Genomic DNA, 23702 nt, shown 5'->3' with positions numbered 1-23702 from the left:
AAGGGTAAAAATGGTAAATTTATGGGTTGTTAATGTAAACTAGTTTAGTTTACATGGGCCCTTGAATAATATTGATTATTCAAAGGGTAGCATAATAAATTCGTGGGGTCCCTTTATAAAATAAGATTTTATTGGGCTTGGAAGTGAAAAATAAATAATTACAAAATGGCCCAAGTATATATAAATGCAAAGGGTTGCATTTTAGTTCATTCTTCACTTCTTCACTCAAAAACAAACTAAAACTCTCTCTCAAACCCGCGGCCACTCTCTAATCTCTCAAGGTGGTGTTAAAGTGTGGAGGTCTCATCTTTTTGGGGCTAATCTTCATCAATCCAAAGCAAAGGAGAAGGTATAATCTCATTTCCATGCTTTGTTTAAAAACCGTTTTTTGAATCCATCATTTCATGCTTTCTTCTCCATTTCCACCACTCTTCATTCATGATGTTGTTCTTTCATAGAGAAAGAAGGGAAATCAGATTGCCTAGTAGGTATTCACATGCTGATATAGTTGCTTTTGCTCTTCAAGTTGCTGAAGAGATTAATGAGGAACCTAGGACTGTTAGGGAAGCCATGAGTTGTAGAGAATCTAGGCAGTGGAAACTGGCTATGCAAGAGGAATTTGATTCTTTAATTAAAAACCAAACCTGGATTTTGATTGACAAACCTAAGGGCAGCAGGGTAGTTAAATGCAAATGGGTTTTTAAAAGGAAGAAGGGCATACCAGGGATAGAAGCACCTAGGTTTAAAGCAAGATTAGTGGCTAAAGGGTTTACACAGGTTGAAGGGGTGGATTACAATGAAATTTTCTCACTTGTGGTAAGACATACAACCATTAGGATATTATTATCTTTGGTAAGTTTGGTTTAGAACTAGAGCAGTTGGGCATTAAAACAGCTTTCTTAAATGGTGATTTAGAGGAGAAGATTCTGATGGAACAACATGAATTTTTCGAAAGGGGATCTAAGAATCAGGTATGTTTTTTGAAAAAATCCTTGTATGGCTTGAAGCAGTCCCCTAGGCAGTGGTATAGGAAATTTGATTTTTTCATATTGAATGCTAGTTTCATCCGAAGTAGTTTTGATGGCTGTTTCTATTTCAAATGTCTATATGGTGAATGCTACATATATTTGTCTCTATATGTGGATGATATGTTGCTAGCTTGTAAGGATTTCTCTGAAATTGATAGATTTAAAAGAGAAATGAGTAAACATTTTGAGATGATAGATTTAGGACAAGCTAGGAAGATTTTGGGTATGAACATTGAGAGAAATAGGAAAACTGGAAGTCTCATACTGTCTCAGAAAGAGTATGCTGAAAAACTAATCAAGAAGTTTAATATGATTGACTCTAAACCTTTCAAAACACCCTTAAGTCAACATTTTAAGCTTAGTGTAACCTAGTGTCCAAAAACTGAAGAAGAAAAGAAGGAAATGGCCAGTATACCATATGCCAATGCCATAGGGAGTCTGATGTACTTAATGGTCTGTACCAGACCAGATTTGGCTTTTGCTGTTAGTTCAGCTTGTAGGTATATGAGTAGTCTTGGAAAAACTCATTGGGAAGTTGAAATGGGTCCTTAGATATGTGAAGGGTACTCTGTCCACTGGAATAGTTTACAGTAGAGGGAAAAATCAAGAAAACCCCATCATGGGATGTGTAGATGCTGATTATGTTGGAAACATTGATAATAGGAAGTCCATGACTGGTTTTTGTTTTACCATTTGGAATAACCTGGTTTGCTGGAAAGCTAATCTGTAGGCTATTGTAACTCTATCCACCACAGAAACAGAGTATGTTGCAATTACAGAAGCAGTCAAGGAGGCTATGTGGCTTAGGGGAATGCTTGTTGAGATGAGACTGGTTCAGCAACAAGTTCCTATTAAGAGTGACAGTCAGAGTGCCATCTTTCTGTGTAAAAATCAGGTATTTCATAAGAGGTCGAAACACATAGATGTTAGACTTCATTTTATAAGAAACCTGATAAAAGACAAAGTTATCAAGGTGGAGAAAATTCCTGGTAGGGAGAATCCAGCAGACATGTTCACCAAGTCAGTAACCTTAGACAAGCTAAGGCTCTTTAAGAGCCTTTTGCGTGTTGAAGAGAATTAAGAAGATTTTTCCAGGGCAGTAAGGAAGGGAGAAGATCAAATGCCAAGGTGGAGATTTGTTGTGATGTGGCATTCTGATGACACACGTGGAAGTCAACTTGGAGTTTGGCTGGTCAAATGTAAATTGTTAAGGCTTGAGGGGCAGTTTAGTCTTTTGCTATCTTCGAACGACCTAATCTGTTTTAGGTCTTGTGCGCAGCTCACTTCTCTTGATTCTCTATTGGTTAACAGAGAGAGAAATCAGTTAGAGGTGCTGTGCTGGAAATCCAAGGTTTGTCCATGGAATCAACGGTGATGGTAGGTGTGAGCTGTCCTCATTGTTTAGTCTTTCTTTTCCTGTATAAATATGTACTGATTTCTGCCTATTTAAGATATGAGTGGTGAGAGCATCTGGGTATACGGGTGTAAAATCAGGAGGGTTTTGTATCGGGGTGATGCCTTGTGTAAAGGGGTGAGCCGATTCTTCTGTAAGGTTTCTCAAACTCATAGTGAAATCTTTTTTCTGGTTGCTCATGAAAGTGGATGTAGGTAATCTTTAAGATTACCGAACCACTATAAATCTGGTGTTATTTCTCTTTCCTTTTTCATTTTGCTGCTTAATTGTTATTTATGTAGTGCTGGTGGATGAATGTTTCTGGGTTATGCATGTTTATACTGTTTTGGATTACATTTTATAATAGCACTAATGAACAAGTTCTCATGTAACTATTCTATATTAATCAATTCAATAGAGTTTAAAATTATCACATTTAATTAGTTTTGAACACACTAAGCTACTAAGTTGTTGTACTTCGTGCACTTGCTCGGAAAAAAATTATCCGAGGTAAAAACTACGTAAGCATAGATTACAGAACTAGTCTGTACAATATAGGGCTGAGGAGTATTAATGTGGGTGCTGCTCTCGTTGGAGAAAGTTCGAAACCGACATGTCACCATCAAACATTGTGAAAAAGCCGTATTATATATACATGTACATTCCTATTAATAGATGTATCCAATTTCATAAATAACGTATTCGGCGCCACCAAATTGGGATCTAGATATACTTATTTTGTAACGGCCAAGACAAACTCCAGCCAAGTTCGGCAACCCATATTTGCAAAATCTCTTAATCTCAACTTCCATTTTGTGAATTGAAGTCAACTTATAGCGCTTACGGAGAGAAGAACACTTACACTTCAACTCAAAACCAGTCTCAGACTCCTATCTGCTTCAAAACTAAACCACCTTCCAACTCTGCAGCAAATCATAATGTATTTGAGTTGATGGAAAAAAACTGAGGCGGTTTCTTGGAATTCCATGAATTTTGGTTTCGTTGATCATGGTTTGGCGCATTTGATATTTGATCGAAACACTTTATCCACAGTTTTTCCAGTTTTGATTAACATGTGCTCAAAACGGTGAGTGCTGAATCTGCATTCCTGGTTTTTCTTCTATATTTGCTAAAGATTTGGTACCATGGATGACGGAACACTGTGATTGGAGGCTTAGTTCGCATTTACAAGATGCTCCGCCTTCTCCAACTTATTATTACATTGACCTCACATAATTTTGTATCTAAGCGACTCAAAGATTGTTGAAGGTTGAAATTAAGGTACGCCTAACTTTAGGGATTTAAAAATCTAAAGAAAAATTACATGTAGATTGAGTGGTGAGTAAGAAATTTTAGTGGATATGATTTATGAAAAAAAAAAATCCAAAAATTAGTTTATTTCAGTTTTTTTTTTTATTTAAAAAAAAATACGATCTCATAATAATAGTCTATAAAATCATGAAGGGAGAGACATTCCAAAATTGTTTGTGATTTGTGAAGCTGTTCTTTCCGTAGACAGTGTTTTGACTGTTTCAACGCTGTTGACTATGACTAGGGTTCTTCCACTCGTCCTTCCACGTCAACACACGTGAGATACCAATCTCGCTCACAAGTACACCTAACAACCAGCTCTTACAAGGCATCACTTACCCGACACGTGGCACATATATAACCTCCAATCCAATTTTTCACCTCGCCTGGCCGCCCTTTTTCCTTCTTGAGGAAATTTCCCCTCAGGCCTCGATATGGAAAAATTAATCAAAATAAATTAAAAAAATAGGGGTTTTTTCCTCTAACCTTCTCTGAAAACTTTTCCGAGAAACAAACGACGAACAGGCATGGAGTCGACGCCCGTGAACTGGGAAGCTCGGGACGCACTGGTTATCGATTTTGCGAAATCAGTACTTTTGAAGAATCATCAGTATCTTCTCCATTATCTTCTCCGACTTCCTCTTCATCTTCTGTCTCTCTCTCTCTTCGTCTTATCACTCGGGATTGATCATTCGCCAGATCAGACGGTCGTTACGGCCGGTGACATTGACACTGCGATTGACCTGCTCCGGTCCCATGCGCCTTTCATTCTTGAAGATCATCGGCTTCTCTTCCGGCTGCAGAACAGGTAGTTGTTATAAATGCAGTTGAATGAAATTAATTAGCTATAACACCGGCATGACGTCTATCGGACTATTTTTGTGTTTCTTTTTTATTTGAAGAATTTATTGAGTTGTTGAGGAGAGAACCATAGAGGATCGAGAACGGCGAAATTGCTTGAAGACGGTCTGCCACCTTGTGCCCTTGATGCTTATCCGGTATTACAGTGCCCTTTTGTATGCATTATCAGCTTTACTTTTCTTTGAAAGGGGATTGCATTGCATGTGTTTTTAACCCCAAGGCTACAATGATTAAAAAATAGTGGTTTTTCTCCTTTATTGCCCAACTTTTGGTTGAAAGTTCGACGAGGTTGAGACTGTTAGGATTAGGATTAGGATTACCATATCCTTATTGAATGTTGTCCAAGCTTGTACCATTCCGGGAGTTATGGTCAGAATATTTCTTCAATGGATGTTTGTTGGGCACCTACTTTGATTCTCTTTAGATAGAGATTGACGGAATAATTAGTGTGCATCTTGTCATCATGGCTTTTCTAAATTGTTAGATATAATCTTCTATTCATTTATTTTCTTGCTGATGGCAATTGTTGAAAGAGCTTGTGGAGGATTAACTGAAGAGTATATGCCTTTGTCAGTATAATTAGCCACAGAAAAAGAGTTGGTTGCTACTCAGTAGTTTAGGGTTTCTATTTGTAACGCTGGCATATGATGCCTAAAATTGTAAAACTTGCAAGATGTTCAAAATTGGATCACTGCTAGTCCAGGGTTAAATCACTTTAATTGGTAACTTCAATCAGTTCTTAATGTAGAGTTTTACTTTGCAACGATAAAATCATGCATGTGTATTTTGTGATTTAATTTAGTTGTGCTGCTGATCTTTAGTTCGGTTTTAGGTGATGTACTTTATGATTCCTGATTCTCTTGTTTTGAGGTATTCCGGTAATTAGTATTCAATAGGAAAGAGAAAAAATGTAAAATAAGTCTAGAGATGCCTATAAACGCTCATATTTTCTCCAGTTTTGATTAATGGATATCAAGAGGTATTTTGATGTCTTGAAACCATGTTTCTCTCTGTTTCTTCTTCTCTGGTGCTGTTCGAGTTTTTTCTACTTTATCTAAATTCTCGCACATTGGTGATTTTCTATCATCCTATCCATCAACCTTCACTTTTTAGTTCTACATTAAATCCCAATATTATCAGTATCTAGTCAAAACCTAATGTACAGTTCAATAATTTCATTTTTATTTTTTAGAAAGCCCTAAAAATTAAAGTTTAAAAGTGTCATGCGTCTAGATGACTTTAAGTGTGTAACAGAGCCTGTAAACGTGAGGCATAAGGTTGATTGGATATGGCTGGATTTCTCTGGTTTAGGCCTCTGTATTTGCAGCTTCTCACCTATTTCAAGTAGATAGCTGAACCTTGCAGACTGAGCAGGACGTGTCTCATGGTTCCAAAAGTGGAGGGCTCAGCGTCAGGGTGGATTCACAAAGTAGCAAACATTCTGCTAAAAAATCATTATCTAGGTGACAGACGAATGTTCAAAATATATCTTCTTGGTGAAATTATTTAAAATGTTGACAGATGACGTTATACTTTGTGCTGCCATAAGTGTTATTAGATGGTTGTACTTTTATTGATAAATGGAATTTGAAATTTGATTTCGTTTTTTTTTAATTTTTTATTTTTTTTCTTTTTGAGTTTGCTTTATTTCCTGTATCTTTGTGGTAGAACTGCCTTTTTGGTTCAACAAACATTGTCAAGCATTTTCTCTTTTTGGAGGATATTGTCTGACAGATGTCTATATTTGTGTTTAAGAAGCATATGAGGAATCTCAACATGTCCTTCTTGCCTTTATATATGACAGATGATCAGACATCTCCTGTAGCAAATGGTGAGTAACAATAGGTCTTCATTTATAGCTTTACCTTTGTGGTGCCTTTTTCTTCTTTCCTCTTTATCAAAGAGAAAAAGAAAGGCTCTTTCCTATTGTTATTATCATTTAATCTAAAAGCTTAAGCTTTTTTAGGTAAGGACTTCAAAATAATTTAAGCTCCAACTCCTTTTTGTAGAGTTGGCATTACTTTTTATACTGGAGACTGGAATCTGTTTTCTATAATTATTCTGCACTTTCTGAATATAGTTTGCACTGGAATTGGTTTCACTTCCTCAACAGGTCAAAATGGTAGTGGCTTACAAACAGTTTCTTTATTTGAGAAATTTTCTTATTATCACTTGTAATTGTTTGAGCAAGGTGAAAAATGGTATTCTACTTGAGTAATACTCGTGCTTAAAGTTTTCTTATTTATACTCAGTTAGGTAGGTTAAGGAGTAAACTAATTTTTAGAATATTGTAATTTGCATTACTTTAAGAGTAGAAATATAAACACTCATTCAACTTTGCCTGTCATGTGAATTTTATTTAAAAAATAAGAACACAAGACTATTAACTTGCATTCTATAATGTCTGCAGAATTACATGTTAGTTTCATTGTTTATGTGTTACCATTTCTTGTTGTCTACATCTTGGGTTCCTTACATATTTTTTGTAAATTAATTATCTGTAGATAATATTTGAATCTTCGAATTGGAGTATGGTAGAAATTGTATCATGAAATCAGATTTTTCTAAAATCAACTGGGAAATTAGGTTGCTTCCATGAGTAGGGACTGTTATTAATGCAATTAAATTTAGTCCATTGGAGTTTAATATTAAATATAGCTTAAATAACTATAACTAATCCTTTTGGGGGAAATAGGTTTTAAAGAATTTGATTGTTTAGTTCTGGAGTCTAAGATGCAATTTATTCTGTCCAAAGATAGCGTAAATGCTTTTGTTTGGTGCTGCCTCTACATGGTTGAGCCATTTGATCAGATACTGCAACTGGATCTCACTTAGATTGAGTGTGAGCCTACTGCTGCCAATCAAATTACTGTGGATTCAATAAAACAGTGGCCTCATTTGATTAGTATGCATAGCTTTGATGATGCTCTTTCAATGTATAGGGTTTTTACGAACTGAACTAGGAAATTTGACTTCAGTTTTTCTAAATTTAGTTGTTGGATGGCAATTAGAAAATGTGTCACTGGGAATTGGAAACTTGCATGTTTATTACTATTAAATTTTCAAACAGGCTTTTTTTTTTATTATTTTTTTAATGATTCTTTGTATCTTCTTTTTTTTCTCTTTATAGTTTTGTCTTCTCCATTGTAGATGTTATTTTGATGAAATTAAGTCCAATACTGTTTAATTAATAATATTCCTTAATGCCATATTGTAACCCGAAGAAGAGTATTCTATGACCTACCATTTGTAAATAAAATATGTCTTACACATGTGATGTAACGTTTCAGTGGGCAGAAAGAGGAGGTTTGAAATTGCTGGATTAATGTCTCTGTCTTAAGAGCTCATTTACATGCATATGATCCTTTTTTTCAATGACATTGAGATATTTGATAAGGTATTCACAGCTTTGGATAACACCCTCTTATTAAATGATTATGTTGTGCCTTGTGCATGTCTAACGCTAATCTTCAATTTCATTCCTATTGTGCAGCATCACAAAGGTTGCTTTCATCAAGGATTCTGTCACCCATATCAGATCTTACTGAGAGGTTACTGCTTGAGGAACGGGACCCCCCTGCAACACCCAGAGAGTACATATGAAGCACCTCCTTTTGATAGGTGAGATTTCTAAATTACGGTACTGCAGTAACATTTTAGATTTCCAGAGTTGTTAAGAAACCACAGGAGAGTTCGTACAGTTCTGATTCTTGGATTTGCAACTTTCTCATTATTGCGTGTTAGTCTTCTGTTATAAAAGAAGAGTTATCTACTGCTCTTAGTATATTTTATATTACTTTTGAAATATAGGTGGACATACAAGCCCTGCGCATGCTGTAAAGATTACAGAACAAGAGCTGTTGATAGCTTGAGATTCACTCGGGGTGATCTATTTCTGGCATTTCAGGTTGTAAAATATTCTTCAATTATTAAGTTTAAATTTTTATATATTTATTGCACTGTTTATTTACCTTCCTTTACTGCGAAGCTAGTTACACTCCAATAATATGGGCAACAGGTTTCCCTGTGTGTACTTAGTATATGCTAGGCAATGCTAAGTTGACATCAATGAAGGTGTATAAAAACTTGAAACAATTGCTTGCGTTATGAATTCTATGCTAATGTTTTAACATTGTAACTTTTTTTAGAACACCTTCATGCTCGTATCCCTGATAACTAATATAGCTAGTTTCACGGTCTTATTTTTATACTTCATTTTTATCATGTTTGGTTAAGTTGAACATTTCATCATGCAATTTATTGACATATATTGCAGAATGAATTATGCCAGATGAGATTGGATGTTTCTGTGCTCGATGAACTTGTTCGTGATATGGTGTTTATAGGGGCTTATTGATTCCACTCTTGCATCTTTTTCTGGTAAACCTGGTATTTCCAAACTTAATATGATTATTCAGTAATTTTTTTTTTTGTTCAAACCATGATAGTTTCTTTTCAATCTGTGTGAACAGGAATGCAAACCCTTCCAAATCTCTGAAAGTTCATCAACCAGATCTGGGTATTGTTCATCAAGGAACGCTCCCTTGAAGTGGATTGTAGTACTATCATAACATTCGATGGTGAAACTTCCATTAGTAATACTATATGATGCTTCTCCCGAAAATATACTGATGTGACAAGTGCAAGGTACAGATGTCGAATACGATTTGCTGGTGAGCCAATTGCAGTCATGAAATTGTACACCAGTGGTTCTCATCAGCCTGAAAGTTCAAGAGTTCTGAGAAACAGAAGCCATGGAACGGGAAAGTAACGTAAGAGGTGAGGGGAAGGCATGATGACTTTGGTTATGTTCCTGATGTTCTCTCAATGTGTGATAACAAGAGCTTAGCTTTTCTACTCTCGTTAGCAGCATGAAAATGTCAAAGGAACACCAGGTTTTTGTTGAGAAATTTTAACTATAATTGAATAAATGTTTACTGAAATACTTTGGTCTGCAGGCTTCAGAAAACATATCATGTTTGATTTTAGCCAAAGGATGAAAATATGAAATTGTACTGGGGAAGGAGCTAGCTACAGAGGCTGCTGAGGCTGTTGAAGATTAATACTAGGATCCAGACTTTTTGTGCAAAATCCTGTTCTGTTATTCCAACTTAAGCAGGTGAGTAGATCCTGCATTAAATGGCTTCCTTCGCAAACATTGATGAAAAGACATTGATGATTTTCTCAATCCACTTTTTGTTGTTGTTATTAGGTTGAATTCCTTAGCTGGTCAGCTCCGGTGATCATTCTGCTGCTTGCGGGGTGCATGCTCGCACTTGGGTCCTTTAGCACATAGTCATCCTGATTTGTTAAGCCTTTGAAAGGACTTTGTTGGCATTGCTCTGGCCTAATGAGGATGCAGTTGTAAAAGGCTTCCCTTTACATGCTCTTGCAACTTCACTGCAGGTATAATGTTACTGACTGGTTTTGGGAAGTTCATTGTCTCTTCTTCTCTCTCTCCTATCGTCGCATTCTTTTTCAAAATTTGTTCACTTATCATAGCTAAGCTTCTGATGCTGGCATCACTGGTCAACAAGAAATAGATTTGAAGTGTATTACTGTCGTAGCTCATTTCTTACACATACAATGTAATGATGCATTATCATGTGTAATTCTGGGTGCATAGCTTTTTGCTCATGCAAGATTTACCTCGTGTGATCATCAAGTGATTTACCTGGAGATAGCACGTACTTGCTCCTTTAGAAGGTTACTGTCTTTGGGGGAAAATTTGAGATGAGCAAACTTTCGTATATGCGGTTACATAAAAAACGTCTGCTATTATAAGCCTATGGTAGTGTAGTGGTTAAACATGCTGCCTTTGATTTTCTCCCTTGATTTATCACAAATCTTTAGTTTTGTGCTTGATTCTATTCTGCTCACATTTTAAAGCAATATTTTATGCTATCTCAGATTACTAATTACTCATTATCGGCTTCTTTGGGCTTTTCACCTAACCAATTTTTTTATATTTTCTGAGATTGTGGTACCTATGTTTCATATTTTTATCAAATGGCAACATAACCACTTAGGTTTTATTTTTGATAGTGTGCAATCGGTAGGAGCTTGGTATTGAGAGCCACAGCTTATGAGATCATAAGACTACCCTTCACACACACAGTGAATGGTTTAACTTCAAATGTGTAAAGATCGCTTCGAGGTCTTCTGAGGATTGATTCGTTGAAGGAAGTTATACTCCTTTACTTGGGGCTGCTGCTGTCATGTCAAGTCAAATGCAGATAGTTGTACTCAAGCATTTCCCAACCACAATATCTTCAAATGCCAGGCTGTCAGAAATGGTAGCAGCCCATCTCTGTTCTTCTGGAGATGTTGTCTGTGATGAAAATGCAATACTCAAAGTAATGGTAAGTGGAGCATACACATATTATTTATCAAAGTCTAACTAACAAATACTTTTCCTACTAATCTAATCATCGCATGATGTTCCGGCATATTAAAATGCATCAAAACTTTTCTTCTTTATCTGAGCTTTTTCTTTCGTGCCTTTCTCTTCATCAAAGTTATTATTTTAACTGTCACTAATTCATATTAGTCTTTGCTTTGATGGATCTTTTTTTGAGATGAACTTCTCACTCAAGTTCTAAAACGGTCCATAACTTGCATCTTTTGCAAAGAAGTGTGACTATAATTGTATTATTGATGTGTCAGGAATTTCTGGCTCTGCCGAGGGCTGATGCCATCACACCTACTTGCTCAATAAATGGGAATGCTGAGACTGTCACCAGCAATATTTGCATAGATAAAACTGTAATAAGTAACTTCAGTGAAACTAATTACCATTTGTTATTTATGTTAAAATATCATTCATTCAGTTTTGTGCAATGGACCCTCCTTGTAATTAAACTGTCACGTCCCTGGGAAATCCTGTTGCAGTCACCACAGTGACTCTGTTGCTTCTGTTGTACGTATATTTAGTGTTCTGTAAACAAGATTAAGAAGAAAAACAAAAGAAAGAAGAAAAAGAAAAAAGCAGCATTCGTCTAACCAAATTATTGTTGTTTCGATCGGGTTTAGTCAAAGTGTGGGTGTACTCGAGTTTACGCGTATTTACTATATTTTATCGTTTTCGTTTTACGCTTCTTTTATTTATTTTTATTATTTGCTATTTATAATAAAATTTACTTTATACTATAATTGTTTTTGAACGACAACAACATTAAACATTGCGTGGATTGGATTTAAAGTATGATTTACAATAAATGAAATGAATTAGAATAGGCCTACTAGTAGTTAGGATAGACGATCTATCCTAAACGTGTTAAAGTTTATGTAATTTATCAACAGTTTAAAAACCGTTCCATTTTAGTATAATTATGAAAATAGCCTCTTTTATTTGTATTCACATATCAATTTTGAAAATTACTGATTAATTTTAATTACGGGCGTCCAAGTTCCAACGATTGTTAATATAAAAATAAAATTATTAAATTAAGGCTAATATATATTTGTAGAGCTATTTAGTGAATCAAATTAAAATCCTTTAGATTTAAATTTTCCCAAATCATATCTTAGACAAGCCGGAGCCCTAATTTTCTCAAATAGTAATCAAACCTAGCCCTAGTTACCAATTCAATCCTAAAACAAACCCTAACCCTAATTTTTCCAAATCAAATCCTAAACAAACTCGAAAGTCGAACCCTAATGTTCCCTATTTCGAATTCTAACTCAGATTAATCCAATCATATAATTAGAGAGATCATAATTAAAGTGGAAGGCGATAGGTACAAAACCACAAATTTGATTTTTGCGTGGCTAGGGGCTAGATCATGGACGATTACGATTTGGCCTCATTAGGGCAGATCCATGCCAATCAGTGCAACTTTTTTTTCCCTTTTCTTTTCCTCTAAAGAATGGTTATGTTATGGCATAAGAAAAATGAAATTGAAACATGTTTATAGTAGTGTTATGATCCCATATTGAGAGGAAAATTGAGAGGGTGGGAATGTGACTTCCTTTGACAAGCTGATTTTTCAAAGAGGTTTTTTATAGAGAGTTCTACTCAAACCCACAAAAAGATTATTGTCCAATCTAATTTCTATCAAAAACCCATTATAACGAAGGAAAGGGAGGATTAACACACAATAGTATAGCTTTATTTCACAATAACTCCAAATCAAAACATACAAATAATTAATAAGTAGTAAACGACAATGACCAATTAATTTACATATCCACTCTTGATTTTATTCATTGGCTCCATTATGTTCACGGCACTTCTTTTCATGAGATAGTTTTTTTGCAAAGCTGCAAACATTTAACAGACAATCAAGCTTTTACATTAAAGATAGTGACCTTCCTTTTAACGGAGAATTAAGATTCTCTCCAGATTATAATTTTGATAAAATTCAGGTACTTGTTTAAGTTTATAATTTGTTTAAAATTTATTGTTAATAATTCGTAGCATTTATATGTATATATATATAAAAGTTACCTTTGGAGTGCTTCCGTAGTTCCGTATTGGTGCAAGCACATTGAACTGGTTCATTGATACAAGTTTCCAAATTTACACACGAGACTGGTTTGGTCAACAAAGTCTTCCCAGCTTTAGCAAGTCCGTCCAAATTCTGTCTCGTTGTTACATCAATAGAAGACAAATCTTCTGGTAGCGTGTCATCCTGGTTTGAAATTAATAACATAATATAGATTATTTATGTATTAGTACTGTCATATATAATTCCCATCTATAATACTTTATTATTTAGATATGAATATATAAATTGTATCAGCTATCATGCTCGTGCAAATGATTTTATATATATTGATCATTCATGGATTAGTACTGTCATATATAATTCTCTTCTATAATACTTTATTATTTAGATATGAATATATAAATTGTATCAGCTATCACGTTCGTGCAAATGATTTTATATATATATCTTTCTTCAGCATTGAACAAAATATTCCTGATTGAAAATTCGGCTGTTTTCTATTCTTATTGACAGAGTAAGAGTAGGATGTGCCCAGGTATATTTTCTTCTCTAAGACTCAAACTAAATAAGGTCTGAGGTTGTGTTGTCGATCCTTTGCTATTCCAGAAAGCACACTGCACATGTGCATCATCAAAACTTGCTTATTTTTCTTATCATTAGATTATTAACTGTTTCTTCATATTATTATATTTCTTAAATAATGCTATTGGGTTTTATAAACTGATATAACTTATACGTTACATTTTACGCTTTTATTTTTTTATTTTTATTTTTTACATTTTAAAAGTGATATTTCATTATCAGTTTGATTTTTAGTATTATACATCCCATCAGAAATTCTCTATTGTTTAGTATATAACTCACTTCATTTAATAATTCTTAACATTTTATGTTCAGATGAAGAAATATTATGAATTACATAAATAACGGTTCGTGGTTGGTATGTTGTATTTTTAACATCATGCTATTAAAACCCCTTATGTATGTTTCTAACGTATAACGATTCCTTTTTAAATGAATTCTTCTTGTGTGGTTACTTATAGGCAGAACGACTTACACATAACCAAGGTTTACCGAAACGACAAGTTAATACCCAAAAGGTTTTGAAACGATAAATAGGTACCTTCTGTCATATTCTGTTAGTAATTTTTGTTTGATAATAGTAAAAAGACTAAAATACCCTTGAAAGTTTAATATTTTAGCTTTTTATAAATTTAAAAATTTCTAAAAAACCCCATAGGTTTGCTAATTTGACTAAAAACCCCAATATATACAAAATTTATAAAATAACAAAAACACCCCCGCCACCTACAGTGCCAAATTCCGGCCGCCACCACCGGAATCTTGCCGAGAAATTGTGTTATGACACAGACCCGTCGGATCTGTGTCGTAACGCATCGATCTGGCCTTTTCTGGCCTCGACGGCTAGATCTGGCCTTTTCCGGCCAGATCCTCGTAACACAATTTTTCGGTGAGATTCCAGCCTCGACGGCCAGATCTGGCCGTAGATCTGGCCTTTTCAGGCCAGATCAGCCACGGATCTTGCCGGAATTAATGCCATATCTACGCGTTACGACACAGATCCGATGGGTCTATGTCGTAACGCAATTTTTCCGGCCAGATTCCCGCGGTGGTGGCTGGAATCTGGCACTGCGGGTGGCGGGGGTGTTTTTGTTATTTTATAAAATTTTTATATATTGGGGTATTTAGTCAAATTAGCAAACCTAGGGGGTTTGTTAGAAATTTTTAAATTTATAAAAAACTAAAATATTAAACTTTCAAGGGCATTTTAGTCTTTTCACTATTATCAAACGAAAATCACTAACAGGACATGACGGAAGGTACCTATTTATCGTTTTAAAACCTTTTGGATACCAACTTGTCGTTTCGGTAAACTTTGGGTATGCGTAAGTCGTTCAGCCTTACTTATATGTTCAAACTATTGTTGCAAGGGTATATATATCCATACGTTGAGACATGTTTCTTCTAGGAGAAAAGCAAAGAATTGTTTTTTTTTCTTTTTTTTTTTTTAAACTAAAATAAATAAATGTATCTGTCTGAATAAAATGCCATAAGTAGATAGAATTTTATTTTATTTTCTTATGGTTTTATAAGTTAATAATCTTCTAGGGCTTCCAAAGTTTGCTAGTTAAGTAAAATTTATTTGCGCGAAAACCCATTTTAATTAATTCTTTCTTCTTCAACACAAGTAAAAAAAAGCAGCAAAAAATTGAACGCTCAGAAACAATAACTTATAGTTATTAGAGTGTAGAAGGGCTTACATCGATCCTAAGGTAATTCTTCTGTTGATGAAGGGCTTGGAAAACAGCAGAGACGTGGTAATCAACCATAGCCTCACTTGCTGCACTGTAACAATCTATTATTGGAGTAGATCCATCATCGTGTATCCAACCAAAAACCCCCCACTTTGAAACCCTTTCAGCACTGTATTTTACTTGTCTCCTTTTCGACCCTGATCCGATTGAAATCACAAGAAAACGTTCATATTCCAAGGGCTTGATTACTGGGAAGTAATCCGGATTCTCCTTTGTTATCTGTTTCGTCACCTCACTAATTGCAACCAAAGTCTGCAATCATCAAGTTAATTATTAAATTGATAATATGACATATTTATACAATCTGATTTTATAGGTGATTTTTAATTTCTTTAGAAATAAAAAAAAAAAGAATCTTACAGGATTGTTGGCTGCCATTCCACCATCGATGAGATTGAATTCTCGCATACCTATGGTAAAGCAATGGGCAGGAAAATAAGTTGGCGCTGCTGAGGTCCCTATGCATATGTCCGACAATTTAGCATCTAAGCCTGCATTGGGTGATAGCTGCATGCGTGGAAAAATTAAATATAAAAATTATATTCCAATTTTTATTATCAGGACTGGTTAAACTGTTTGCTTCTAATTAACAATGCTGGCGAAAAACACAAGCAACGACTGTTCATATTAACTTCATTTAATATATCGTCTATAATAATAAACCTAATGACTTGATGTGTTATTCTTTACTTATAAAAGCTTTATCTAAATATTTATCCTCTCCTATCAAGTCTCAAACCACTTTCATAAAACTTCATAAAATAAGTATTGTACTGATAGACGCAACCGCGGCCATGGCTAGCAGTAAAACTTTTCATTTTGTGCATGGCCATAACTCAAACCTCTTTCTCTGAGTGTTTTTGTGGACATATGATCATGATTCATGGCTGTGTTTATGTGTATAAGATATGTATATGTATCATCTTGTAAGCTAACAACCTGATAGGAGGAAAAGAGAGTGGGCTGAAGTTTCTTGACGTCGAAGGTTGGAATAACTATGTTTGTCAAAGCTTGGTGCAATCTTTTGTCCTTTAATTTCTCCCTTATCACCTTATGGAGATACTTCCCATCATATTTGCTTCCCGTTAGAGCTTTCCATAGATTTACAGGCCAAGCTAGCATCCCCCTCTGTATTTCATAACCAAGAAGGTGAACCAGCACAGTCGAAATACATATAACAATTCTAACTGTGTTTGATATAACATGATGCCACTGTTAACTAGGTTTTTATTATAATATTATTACCCTGTTTGAGGGAAAATTTGAGGTCCATTTTGGACGTAAAAAGGTACTAATTCCTTGGCCGCGTATAAAGGATGATTATTTTCATTTGGAGCAGTTAATATGGCTGTTATGAGACCTCCTGTACTGGTTCCTGAAATTACGTCAAATTAATCTGCAAGCCTTGCATCTTCACCATCTAGTTCCTATATATTTGTGAACAAAATTTAAGTACGCAGTACTGTTAGAACTATATATATACATTTATAGTGCTACGAAGTCCGTGACACGTGACAACAATTAATGTTCATAATAAGTTTTCTTTAGAATATTGACTACCTGAAGTTGAGATTCAAGGTACTGTAGAATAACTCCCGAAATAATTCCTCGAATTCCTCCTCCATCAATGCTAAGAATTGTAATAAGTTTTCCGCATTTTGGAGGTTGAATTGTTGAGCATGATTTTCTTTTCTCCATTTTGATTTGTTGAACAAAGCAATAGAGAGAAGATAAAATAAGGACCGGATAAACTTTGGGGAAAAAAGAGAGAGAGAGAGAATCTAAGAAGAGGGTGATGAAGGGCACAAATGTACAAGTACTGGAGTTATGATTAATGGATGAACCCTAAGAAGTATATATAGAGATAGAGGGTTGCAGGTTGAAAGGATATATCAGTTAATTGAGCAACTTCTATCAAATGAATACATTTTTTTATTTCTCTCTCTCTCTCTTTTTTTTTTTTCTTTTTCTAAAACAAACAATAATACACCTAATAAGTTTTGCTTGATAGAAGTTTGTATGAATGGTTACACCAAAGTTAGAGTATGATTTATATTTGATAGATAAGTTATCACAAAATTCTTACGGGCTCAAAATAACTGATAACTTCCTAATATTAGCAAATAGCAAGGTTTCCAGATCAATATTAAATGAAACTACAGCTACAACAATACCAGCTCTATTCAGTCTATAAGAAGTCGGAGACAAACAATGTGGGAATCATCAGTCGTTTCATTTTTATTTAATTATTAATTAAAAAATGGACACATATAACTTTTACCTAGCATGCATGAGCCAAGGCCTGTGATGATAGCAGTCACAGTAACATATATAAGTATGTTTATATATATTAATAATTACCTTAATCAACTCTTGAAAGATGAATTATGTTTTGTTATATATATATTAATTATGTTAATTAATCCTGATTATTAGTTTAGTCAACTGTCTCAAGCAAAGGTTAAATAGTAAAACCTTTTGTCCCGTCACCACGCTTTCTATTCAGTTCTCTTACTTATTCTACTAAAATAGGCAGTTCTTTCTCTCTCGAACAAGATATTATTAACCAATTCAATTCTTTAAAATGGGAAACTTTAAAATGAAACTTTTAATTAAAAAATCAACATTTAAAAATTTCAGGCAATTCAATATACCATCTTTGAAATTATTGATTATGAAAAAGCCAAATGTTTTGCCATGGAAATTTCTAAACTCAAAAGTCAAAAGTAAAACAGAACAGTCATTACAGCAAACACAATGTATTAAAACTACCTAGTCCTTTCTTCTGGTTTCTTAAATAAATAACTATATACATAATACGAGTTTCTTCTTTCTTTCCATATTCAGAAGACTAGAGAATGATAGATGATAACTGGACCCATCAAAATAAAATAAAATTCAGAAGTTAATTAAAAGCCACGCATTTCATTTCTTGTTAAACACATATTAATCCAAAATAAAAACCATTCAACAAACAAGCTTGGAATTTTCTGGACTGATAGGCGCATGTGGAGTGTGGATCAAAATATTTAATATTTAAAAACAATGAGTTGTTCTTTTTTATAATTATTTTAAGTTGACATATGTTATTGAATGAGTTAACCATATCCTGTCTCTTGGCTTAATGTAATACCTGGGCTGAATGCGCGTGGTTCTCTTTTTTCTTTGTTCTTATTGACAAGAAAACTAGTGATGGTTTCTTCTTCTTTTAAGTAATTAATCAATAATTTAAGTTCAAATAATGTTGTAATTCTACTAATCCCTTTTACTTCATCACCTCATATTCAAAGCTGTTCTTGAAAGAAAGGATTTTTAAGAGACAAATGGGCAAATAATATACCTGATTTTGATTTTGCAAGCTATGTGAAGTCAAGATATTTTGGTTTATCTCTTCCAATTTAAAATAGTGAATAAAAATGACAAATTGTAATAGGTGGGTGGTCTGAGAGTAGAAGTGTTCAAACCTGTAGAAAATACTTCAACATAAATTGTAGATAATTTTTAAGATAATCGATTGAGTTTGAATCCAAGCAGGGATCGATATAGAATAATTTTAGTCTAAAATTGCAATATTTGTGGCTAAAGTAATGGAGATGCAGAATTCGATTTTGAATAAGATTTGAAACGACTAAGATCAAGATCGATCGCAGTATTGATGTTTGAATCGATATCGACGTGGCTGCTTGAGCTACCCAATCTGATAGGATATGTTCATTCAATCCAATTGACGTAAACCGAGGACATCCCCATGGACCACAATGTGTTTGCAGAAAACAGTAGGTGTACTTGGAAAAAATTGAGGTGCATTTAGTAGCCCATTTACGATGAAAATCTCCACAGCTGGGTACTGCAGTACTGATATCTTACTATGGCCCATAAAGATTGCAAGCAGGACCCATTTGGAATTTACACACTGCGTTACAATTTAAACCCGCAGTAATTGGCAGTGGTATTACAGTGTTACTTGACCGATTTGGAAAATTTTAAGTGGTCTTAAAATAAAATTATAAAAAAAAGGATGTTATATTAAAATTGTAGGAATATATCCACCATATCTATCATCTACATTCTCTAGTTCTGAGTTCTGACCACAATGTGTTAGAATTTGATTTCAAGGCCCATCCCATCAACCTCCTCAAACCTGATTTCATACATCCAAATGCAGCAAAATCTTTCCCTTCTTTGTAAAATCAAGAGCCATCTGTTTTATCAATAAACGCACTTTCTTTTACGATAAGGATAAAACTGTAAATTCCACATACTAAAGTCGGCTGAAAACACTGGTTTTGAAGGGAACTTAGGGAAGCATGTTAATTGTCTTGATAGGGAGGAGAAATGCTGCAGAAATCATGTTAATTTGAACTACTTACTATAGTTCTGTACTAACAAAATAAGTGAAGTGTGATTGCTTTAGAGGAATAAGAACAAAAGGGAATAGTCATAATTTGGCACAAATTTAGAATACATCATTTGAACCACAGGGGGAGGTGAAGAAAAGTTAAATACTTGAGGGAAAGGAAGGAATGAGTGGGACAAAGTCAAAGCATTTTTCTCTTTTTGGTTCAACAAACATTGTCAAGCATTTTCTCTTTTTGGAGGATAATTGTCTGACAGATGTCTATATTTGTGTTTAAGGAAGCATATGAGGAATTCAACATGTCCTTCTTGCCTTTATATGACAAAGATGATCAGACATCTCCTGTAGCAAATGAGGTGAGTAACAATAGGTCTTCATTTATAGCTTTACCTTTGTGGTGCCTTTTTCTTTCCTCGTCTATCAAAGAGAAAAAGAAGGTTCTTTTCCTATTGTTAAGTTATCATTTAATCTAAAAGCATAAGCTTTTAGGTAGGACTTCAAATAATAATTAAGCTCCAACTCTTTAGTTAGAGTTGGCATTATTTTTATACTGGAGAACTGGAATTGTTTTCTATAATTATTCTCAACTTTCTGAATAAGTTTGCACTGGAATTGGTTTCACTTCCCCACAAGGTCAAAATGTTAGTGGGTACAAACAGTGCTTTTTAATTGAGAAAATTTTCTATTATCACTTGTAATTGTTATAAGCAAGGTGAAAATGGTATTCTACTGGGTAATACTTCGTGCTTAAAGTTTTCTTATTTATACTCAAGTTAGGTAGGTAAGGAAGTAACTAATTTTTAAGAAATTGTAATTTGACTTCTTTAAGAGTAGAAATATAAACACTTCACTCAACTTTGCCTGTATGTGAAATTTTAATTTAAAAACTTAAGAACACAACATGAACATTTAAACTTGCATTCTAAATGTCTGCAGAATACATGTTAGTTTCATAGCTGTATGTGTTACCATTTCTTGTTGTCTACATCTTGGGTTCCTTACATATTTTTGTAAATTAATTATCTGTAATGATAATATTTCAATTTCGAATTGGAGTATGGTAGAATTGTATATGAAATCAGAATTAGGGACTGTATTAAGCAATTAAATTTAGTATTGGAGTTTAATATTAAATATAGCTTAAATAACATAAATAATCTTTTGAGGGAAATAGGTTTTAAAGAATTTGATTGCTTTGTTTTGGAGTCTAAGATGCAATTTATCTGTTCCAAAGATAGGCGTAAATGCTTTGTGTTAGTGCTGCCTTACATGGTTGAGCCATTGATCAGATACTGTGAATCTGGATCTCACTTAGATTGAGTGTGAAAGCCTACTGCTGCCAATCAAATTATTGCGGATTCAATAAAACAGTGGCCTCATTTGATTAGTATGCATAGCTTTGATGGCTCTTTCAATGTATAGGGTTTTTACGAACTGAACTAGGAAAATTTGACTCATCAATTTTCTAAATTTAGTTGTTGGATGGCATTTAAGAAAATCTGTCACTGGGAAATGGAAACTTGCATGTTTATTACTATAAATTTTCAAACATGCTTTTTTTTTTTTTTTTTTTTTTGTATCTCTTTTTCTCTTTATAGTTTTGTCTTCTCCATTGTAGATGTTATTTTAGATGAAATTAAGTCAATATTTGTTTTATATTAATTTTCTTAATGCCATATTGATAACCCGAAGAAAGTTATTTATGACCTACCATTTGTAAAATAAAATGTCTTAACAATGCGATGTACACGTTTCAGTGGGCAGAAAGGAGGAGGTTTGAAATTGCTGGATTAATGTCATCTGTCTTAAGAGCTCATTTACAGCATATGATCCAGTTTTTCCAATGACATTGAGATATGAGGATGCACTTGTATTGAAGAGCCACAGCTTATGAAGATCATAAGAGCTACCTTCACACACACGGGTGGTTTAAACTTCAAATGTGTAAAGATCGCTTCGAAGGTCTTCTGAGGATTGATTCGTGAGAAGGTAATACTCCTTTACTTGTGGTGCTGCTGTGTCATGTCAAAGTCAAATGCAGATAGTTGTACTCAAGATCTTCCCAAGCCACGATATCTCAAATGCAGGCTGTCAGAAGATGGTAGCAGCCCATCTCAAGTGTCTTCTGATGTGGATGTGTCTGTGATGAAAATGATACTCAAAGTAATGGTAATTGGAGCATACACATTTATTTATCAAAGTCTAACTAACAAATACTTTTCTACAATCTAATCATCGCATGATGTTCCTGATATTAAAATGCATCAATAACTTTTTTTCTTTATCTGAGCTTTTTTTTTTGTACCTTCTCTTCACTTCAAAGTATTATTTTAACTGTCACTAATTTTCATATTACTGTCTTTGCTTTGATGGATTCTTTTTGTGAGATGAGCTTCTCAACTCAAGTCTCAGAACGGTCCAAACTTGCATCTTTTTGCAAGAAAGTGTGACATAATATTGTATTATTGATGGGTGCAGGAATTTCTGGCTCTGCGAGGGCTGATGCCTTCTACTACTACTTGCTAATATAATGGGAATGCTGAGACTGTCATCCAGCAAATATTTGCATAGATAAAATTGTAATAACTTCAGTGAAACTAATTACCATTTGTTTATTTATGTTAAAACTCATTTCATCAGTGTTGTGCAATAGACCCTCCTTGTAATTATACTGTCACGTCCCTGGGGGAATTCCTGTTGCAGTCGCCACCAGTGACTTGTCAGTTGCTTCTGTTGTATATTATATCATTATTTTAAAAGCCAGACCGGAGAGCAACCCCGTCAGCTTTCCGGGTCATGGTTCAATCGGTTGGACGCCGGTCGTCAGCACATTTAAAAAACTTGTATTTTTTTTAATTTCTTTTTTAATAAGACAATAACAACTTAATACTGTCAACATGATTAATGTTCAAATTTAACAACAACCAATATAATTTAAGTATTTAACAACAATCCAAGTCCAAATCCAAACGGGAGATGAATGAGACCAGGAACCATTCCACTCAACTTGATTAGCCCATGGGTTTCGGATTTGAACAAGCTTGTGGCCGTCAACCTCTGTCACCTGAATGATAAGAGAAATTATTAGAGTCAGCCAATTCTTGAACTGGTATATATACTATACAGTTGGACTGAATGGAATTTCAACTACCTGCAATATTGAGTAAGCATGCCCTTGCACAATGCCGCTGGAAGAAATGTGCACATCAGAACCTGTGGACTCCCAGCACCAAGTAGGAATCCTTCTTGTTTAAAGCGCAACAATTGAGACCATAATCTACCACTTGCAACATCAATCTGGGCCTGGGCACTCCTCATGTCAATCTCCTCACCAGCACCCCCAGTAAGGTCCACAAGGGCATCCTGACAGCCCTCCTTCCAGGTCCTCATAAGAACCGTGCAATTTGGCATATGCCTTCCAATATAGAGACCCAAAGTTCATTACCCTTCTTGCTGGTGGCAAATGCTGGTTTAACCAGTGATTACAAGGAATCCAATCGTCAACAACAACAGGGACCCACTCACCCTATAGAGATATTATAATTAGAAACAAAAGCAAGCAATTATTGCAGTAATAATACATTATCTAGAAACCATGTTAAGAGGAAAACCACAGTTCCAGGCTTCCAGAATTCAAACCAAAACAAGTTATCTAATATAACATAAAAAATAAGCATTTCTTTTTAATTTATGGATATGTAAGAAAAAGAATATCGAGATGTATTGAGGAGAGTTAGGTGTTGACAAGATGATCAAAGATATTATGAGCTCATTACGAATACAGAAGCGAACAGTGTAGATTCCTTCCTCGCTGTACTCAGGAGTAATAATCACTTCTGATATCGTGAGACCTCCGTTAGAAACGGCAACAACACTCAGAAACCAACAATCCCCAATCGATCTATGATTGAGAAGTTAATGTTAAGAAAAATATTAAATAAAACCAGCACAAAACTGAATATTACA

At 34.5% G+C, this 23702-nt stretch overlaps 3 pseudogenes; 2 read left to right on the top strand and 1 right to left on the bottom strand.

The window, feature by feature from the left end:
• Positions 1 to 4259: 4259 nt before the first annotated feature.
• Positions 4260 to 9914, top strand: LOC116116835 (annotated as a pseudogene).
• A 90-nt stretch (positions 9915 to 10004) lies between these two features.
• On the top strand, positions 10005 to 11496 carry LOC116116834 (annotated as a pseudogene).
• A 1264-nt stretch (positions 11497 to 12760) lies between these two features.
• On the bottom strand, positions 12761 to 17237 carry LOC116116843 (annotated as a pseudogene).
• Positions 17238 to 23702: the final 6465 nt, after the last annotated feature.

This window comes from Pistacia vera, unplaced genomic scaffold, assembly GCF_008641045.1.
Source record: "Pistacia vera cultivar Batoury unplaced genomic scaffold, PisVer_v2 Contig785, whole genome shotgun sequence".
NCBI lineage: Eukaryota > Viridiplantae > Streptophyta > Magnoliopsida > Sapindales > Anacardiaceae > Pistacia > Pistacia vera.
The sequence above is the reverse complement of the archived record's forward strand: the minus strand, read 5'-3'. Positions and strand labels throughout refer to the sequence as shown.